The sequence below is a fragment of the Carassius auratus genome, chromosome 34, assembly GCF_003368295.1.
Source record: "Carassius auratus strain Wakin chromosome 34, ASM336829v1, whole genome shotgun sequence".
Classification (NCBI taxonomy): Eukaryota; Metazoa; Chordata; class Actinopteri; order Cypriniformes; family Cyprinidae; genus Carassius; species Carassius auratus.
The window spans coordinates 14,819,420-14,826,942 of NC_039276.1; the positions used below are offsets into that span (position 1 = coordinate 14,819,420).

The 7,523-nt window shown below is 34.6% G+C and overlaps 1 protein-coding gene across 1 annotated transcript in view; it reads right to left on the reverse strand.

Moving 5' to 3' along the window:
* LOC113053280 (interferon alpha/beta receptor 2-like) overlaps positions 1-6,899 on the reverse strand; it is a 48,239-nt gene extending 41,340 nt beyond the window's left edge. The window contains exon 1 of the mRNA XM_026218182.1: positions 6,672-6,899. The gene's annotated coding sequence lies outside the window, so the exon portion shown is untranslated. The remainder of the gene's footprint in view (positions 1-6,671) is intronic.
* Between the last annotated feature and the right edge of the window lie 624 nt (positions 6,900-7,523).

Below are 7,523 nucleotides of genomic sequence, written 5' to 3' on the forward strand. Positions count from 1 at the left end.
CAACATAGATGACATATCAAATGTTTAAACTGAGAAAAGGTATAAATTTAAGGGGAAAATAAGTTGATTTTAAATTTCATGGAATCAACACATCTCAAAAAAAGTTGGGACAAGGCCATGTTTACCACTGTGTGTCATCACCTCTTCTTTTTATAACAGTCTACAAGTGTCTGGGGACTGAGGAGACAAGTTGGTCAAGTTTAGGAACAGGAATGCTGTCCCGTTCTTGTCTAATACAGGCTTCTAATTGCACAACTGTCTTAGGTCTTCTTTATCACATCTTCCTCTTTAAAGATCTGGACTGCAGGCTGGTCATTTCAGTACCCAGATCCTTCTTCTATGCAGTCATGATGTTGTAGTTGATGCAGTATGTGGTCTGGCATTGTCATGTTGGAAAATGAAAGGTCTTCCCTGAAAGAGACGACATCTGGATGGGAGCATATGTTGTTCTAGAACTTGGATCTATCTTTCTGCATTGATGGTGCTCATCTTTCCAGATGTGTAAGCTGCCCATGCCACACACACTCATGAAACCTCATACCATCAGAGATGCAGCTTCTGAACTGAGCGCTGATAACAAATTGGGTTGTCCTTGTCCTCTTTAGTCCGGATGACATGGAATCCCAGTTTTCCAAAAAGAACTTCAAATGTTGATTCGTCTGACCACAGAACAGTTTTCCACTTTGCCACAGTCCATTTTAAATGAGCCTTGGCCCAGAGAAAACACCTGCGCTTCTGGATCATGTTTAGATATGGCTTCTTTTTTGACCTATAGAGTTTTAGCCAGCAACGGTGAATGTCACGGTGGATTGTGTTCACCGACAATGTTTTCTGGAAGTATTCCTGAGCCCATGTTGTGATCTCCATGCAGCGCCGTCTAAGAGCTGAAGATCACGGGAATCCAGTATGGTTTTCTGGCCTTGACCATTACACACAGAAATGATTCCAGATTCTCTGAATCTTTGGATGATATTATGAACTGTAGATGATGATAACTTCAAACTCTTTGCAATTTTTCTCTGGGAAACTCCTTTCTGATATTGCTCCACTATTGTTCACCGCAGCATTGGGAGAATTGGTGATCCACTGCCCATCTTGACTTCTGAGAGACACTGAGAGGCTCTTTTCATACCCAATGATGTTGCCAATTGACCTAATAAGTTGCAAATTGGTCCATTTAACTTTTCCGGCGTCTTATTGCTACCTGTCCCAACTTTTTTGGAATGTGTAGCTCTCATGAAACCAAAATGAGCCAATACTTTCAACATTTGATATATTATATATATTCTACTGTGAATAGAATATAAGTTTATCAGATTTGTAAATTATTCCATTCCTTTTTTACTCACAATTTGTACAGCGTCCCAACTTTTTGAGAATCGATGATAATGTTAAATTGGAATACATGTAATAATTAAATCAGTATTAATTAAGCCTTCAGAGATAGCTGCGTCTGAAGTTGATTTTAGATGTATTATTAGGCCTGTTTACAGTTTAATGCTGATCAGACATGCCTTTACATAGCAATTACAACTGTATAATGAAATGAGATTAATGTTTAATACAACATTTTTAACACAGAAATATGTAATGACAAAATGAAATGATAGGCCTACTTTACGATACTTCTGAAAGTAATTTCGCCACTAGGTGTCGGTAAGTCACTGTGTTAATAAAGAAGCCTTTTATTCAATCTATTCGTCCAAGATTCAGATTCTTTCAGGAATAAATTCAAGTGTCTGTGTTTAATAATTTGTAACTGAACTGTCTATAATAATAGGTCTTTCAAAGACTGATTCATATCAGGATTCAGGAATGATACATAAGTCTACGCTTGCTGTTACTTTGGTTTGATGACGTCAAGAAAATACCCCCCACCCATTCACATCTGAAAACTACTACTTATATGTAACACAATATAACTGTAAAAATAATGTAAATATGTAACTTCACATAATTTTGTACATATTTGTTTACATGTTTGCATTTAAATAAAGAAAACGCTTGACCCTCTACTTGCTCTCTGTTCGTTTTCTATCTAGCCTACTTAAGATTAACAAAAACACTTTCTTTATATATTCTAAATATTTATATTCTAACTACTTGTTCTCTCTCTCTCTCTCTCTCTCTGTGTGTGTTTGTGTGTGTGTGTGTGTGTGTGTGTGTGTGTGTGTGTGTGTGTGTGTATAAAGTAGTCAACGTTTGAGGTAGATCAAATCTTTTAATCAAAGCTGTCCTAAAACCAAAACGAATATATATATATATATATATATATATATATATATATATATATATATATATATATATATATATATATATATATATATATATATCGTTTTGATTGCTTTTGTTGATCTCATTATTAATAAAATAATCTGCTAATATAAATGTTTTAATTAATGATCGCTTAAAATGCCTCACATACCAAAACAAGTGGTTAGTGTGATTTCAAAGGACATTTATACCATCTCTGATTGGTTTATTACATTATATTAACCAATATAATCTATTAGAGCGTGTTGTATTGTTATTGGACATACTGTAACTATGCCTGTGATCATTAAAAAAAACATGTTCTTTATCCCCGCGAGGAATACGCGGAAGTAAGCGCAATTCCTTTGAAACTATCCACTGCGCATGCGCAAAGCAAGCAGGACGGCACCGTGGGAAATAGTTAGACCTACTACAACAAATAAAGAACAATTGAGAAAACGTAAATTTGATCCATTATTTCGCTTTGGTTTCCTTGCTTATTATATTTCCCGTTTCGAGCTGAAAGCAATGAAAGAAACGTCAGTTTTTAATATTTGGTTCATACAGAAAAACAGAAAAACAAAATATTGATTCGTTATTTCGTTTTTTGGTTTTCCAGATTAAATGGAATAATTGAATGATCGGATGATACACGGACCATTGACCAATTATGGTGGAGGCGTTTTTCATATTTCCCATTTTCAATTTGAGCATGTAATCGAAATAATAAAAAAAAAAATCACTCATTATTTGTTTTTTAAATATTGTATTTGTAAACGAATAAGGAAATAACAACCTTTTTTGATTTTCCGAATTAGTTTTCTTAATTTGAACATGAAAAGAACGAATGATACACGGATTAGTTTCAAACGATTCAGTTCGATTTGGTGAACTGGTTCAAGAAGATCCGGTTACATTGAATGATTAGTCCGCGAACTGGATATCAATACACTGTTGTGTTTTGAACTCTCTCACAACAGACACGGAAGAGAAGACAATGATGAATAAAGTCGTAGTTTTTGCTATTTTTGGACCAAAGTGTATTTTCGATGCTTCAAAAATTCTAACTGACCCTCTGATGTCACATGGACTACTTTGATGATGTTTTTATTAACTTTCTGGACATGGACATTATACTGTGCACACAGTTTCATTTGAGGGACTGAGAGCTCTCGGACTAAATCTAAAATATCTTAAACTGTGTTCCGAAGATAAATGGAGGTCTCACGGTTTTGGAATGACATGAGGTTGAGTTATTAATAACATAATAATGATTTTTCGATGAACTAACCCTTTAATTCAGTCACAATGTCACCACAGGCATTACAAACAGACTTTTATGATATGGATTCGACAGCACCGCCACAAACAGTGAGTAAACAGTGTTCATTAATGCCTGATCTGTGATCAGTGATTTCTGATGTGTAGCTAATCACTCAATTTTACACAGACTTTCTTTCTAAATCATTTAATACTGTTTATGCATCAGTGAATCAAGCCAGTAACTAAACGATCAACTTCACGTTGTTTCTCTTAGTAGCATGAAACAAATCTGTTATTTACATTGTGATTTAACTACAGAGAGCGATCAAAGGATTCTCCCTTTATATTGTTCGGAGCTGCCAATCACACATCACCAGTATATCTGCACACTTGCCCAAACTGCCGTTATAATGAATGACGCTGTTATGCTGCACAACAGAGCTCTTACTGTATTCATGTCGATATTGTGTTTGCTGTTAGTTGGGGTGAAAGCATTTTGAGAGAAAACGCATTGCAATGACGAGATCACTGCATTCACGTGATAAACATTTATTTCTAAATTTTAAATGTAAAAATCATACTAACAATATAGGTACACTTCAGGAAACACACACAAAAAAAAAAAAAACATTAAAAAAAAAGATTAAAATGCACATTATTGTGGTCACTTCAACCCGCACCATGGACATGAAAAACAGCCCGCAGCAACAGCGAAAAAGAACCTCAATTCCACAGGAAAACCGCTGACTTGGCATTGGCAACACTGTGATGAATAGTAATGTCTACAACGGACATGAGCGCTGTCACAGCGCTAATTTGACAGTCTCTCTGCTGCATTAATAGTAGTATGGCTTTCCTTTGTGCAAACATATCCTTACAAGTAAAATTTTTGCTGGATTATTTGTATCCCCTTCAAAAATCGCTCGTGAGAAATTTTATGTTTATTGTCTTCCCTAACTGTCAAAATTTACACCCCTGCTTCACATTATCATTTTCTTTCCATTCTACTCCACTGGAACTAACAGAACTGCGAGACTGCCTGAGATATGTGTTGGGGCCCACTGGGCACACCTGCACCATCTCAGGCTCACCACATGGACACAGAAGACTTAGCAGAAGAAGCATAACAAGAAACAAACAATGGGCAGAACTGTTGGCTGAGCCTTTTTAAGTCTGAGACAGTTCACAGCCTCTCAGGATGGGCTTGTGCAATGAGAAAGGCTGAAATTCCAAGTGGGAAGTTGGAAATACTGGGGAGTTTTATGATCCTTTGTCTCAGAGCATGCAAATGTAACTGGATCAGAAGTTGACATACAAACTAATAGGGGTGTAATGGTACGTGTATTCATACTGGAACCTTTGCAGCATTATTTTATTTCTTATTCATTTTTTATTATATATATATATATATATATATATATATATATATATATATATATATATATATATATATATATATATATATATATATATATATTTTATTATATTTTATTAAAGTGTTAAAAAAAAAGTGTAAACAAATTGTTTAAAAAAGTTTAAAGTAATAAACAACCTGCAGGTTAATGTTTGAATTTATTTCCCTTACTGTACCGAAAATTAACCGAACCGTGACTTTAAAACCTAGGTACGTACCGAACCGTGATTTTTGCGTACCGTTACACCCCTACAAACTAATAAAGATTCTTAGAACAACTAATATGTTGCATAGGTATCAACATATAATATACACTCTCGTTTAGATCAACAGAAGACCAAAACATGTTATAAGTGAGGTGATATCAACTAGTGATATGTATTTGGAATGACATGAGGTTGAGTTATTAATAACATAATAATGATTTTTCGATGAACTAACCCTTTAATTCAGTCACAATGTCACCACAGGCATTACAAACAGACTTTTATGATATGGATTCGACAGCACCGCCACAAACAGTGAGTAAACAGTGTTCATTAATGCATGCATAAAACATTCAAATTCAACAGACAATATACAAGAACAGCACTAATATCCATGAAATAATATAATATGATCCGAAAGATATGTGTGTTCATTCAAAGAGAAGTTTTCTTATTAACTTAAAAGAGAAGAGACAATTTTATGGGCATTTTGTGTCTCTCCTAAGGGGAAATGAAGTGAGTTTTGCTCTGCCTGCATTCCTTTGGGCAATAAAACTAGTGTTATCAGATAAGCTGTGTTTCCACCACTGGTACTTTACCCAGTAACTAGGGACTTTGGGCTGGTACTCTGTGTGTTTCCACAGCAGTATCCAGGATCTAAATAAAGTTCTGGATAAAAAAAATGCCCTCAGAAAGTCCCTGCTGGCAAGGTAGTCATTTTTCAAAGGTCCAGATCTTTCTGGTGATTGAAACATGGTGATTGGTTGAGGTCACACAGCATTGTGATTTCAACCACCAATTATGTAAGGAATAATTGACGATGGGTCATTTCCCGTCATGGACGCATCACTACCTCGGTTTTCATTATTTTTCTAATAATTCAATGGTCTGGAGTCAATTATTCCGCTTATACTACGGTTACCACACCTCAAGACATCGATCCAATGATTTATTTTATTTTATTTATTTTATGTGTTCCTGTAGTTCAATTGGTAGAGCACTTGCTTTATCAAGCGCAAGGTTGAGGGTTCAATTCCCCAGGAACACATGATATGTAAAAATTGATAGCCTGAATGCACTGTAAGTCACTTTGGATAAAAGCATCTGCTAAATGCATAAATTTAATTTAATTTAATTAGTAGATATACTTTAAAAAAAAATGTCTTAACATGTACCATGTAGCACCATGGTATTATTTTAAGTGAATTGGTGTATCATGTAAAATCATGATAATAGAATGTCATGTAAAATCATGATAACAGTATATCTCTATCACACACAACATATAAAACAACCATACTTATCCCATCACTGTACCAATAGAAAGTGTCAAACACCAGATGTATAAACACTATTAAACACAGATTACATAGCATTAAGCGACCTGTATTTCCCTCAAATACGTTGCATTTGCAAATCAATTGTTATTAAACAATTGATTACTTTGTGCAACGGGCGAAATATTATACAAGTAAAAATGTATAAGGTTTCTGAACACTCATTTAAACCCCATTTTTAAAAGTTCTTCACATTACCTGTAAATCCGTCAGGTATATCCTATACTTTTGACAACAAGAGGAGACGTTATTTAAGTGTAAAAAAAATGGTAGTTGAACGGGCGTATAAGGAAGTTCCAACTCTGCTTTCCCAACGTCATACTGAAAAACACGTGCTTCAATAGATCACTGACAGGTAAGAACGGGTCACGTGATGTTTATTGCCAAATAGAAGGAAAACAAAGAGGAGTTAAACAAACACTGTATATTTGTACGTGTTTGTATCTTGACAATTGTTCTTGGTTATTGAATGAACCCTTTTTTTGTTTATTTGTAGATTAACAAGCATTTAAAATATAAGTCTTTTATTATAAATCAATTTATTTTCCCAGTTTTTATATACATAAATGCAAAAAAATTTTGTTCGTTAAAACCCCTTTTTTAATTTTTGTAAATACTTTTTGCACAAAGTATAGTATTTATGTTTTTTTTATAATGAGCTATAATGTATGGTGAACGAAACCTGCAAAAACAATAAATAAATAAATAAATAGCTACGCAAGTAATTAAATGTATATAAATATACGTTATATTTAATTTTATATATATATATATATAAATTATGCTAATGAGAGGGTGTCAACCATAGACTGTAGGCTCGCTCATGTCATAAATAATCCCCATCTGCAATCTCCATGTCACAGCTGGGAGCGTGCGCTTTCCCTCTGACGGGAAACGCATGTAAATCCAGTATAGCCCACGTAAAGTCACTTTTGCTTTTAGTTCTGTATCTGTGATTTTAAAAACGACCCAAGGGGCCAGAGCTAGACAAGTAGATAGCAAGAGGTGTCGTTTCCTGACGTTCGACATTCACAAGGGACCGTCTCTAAA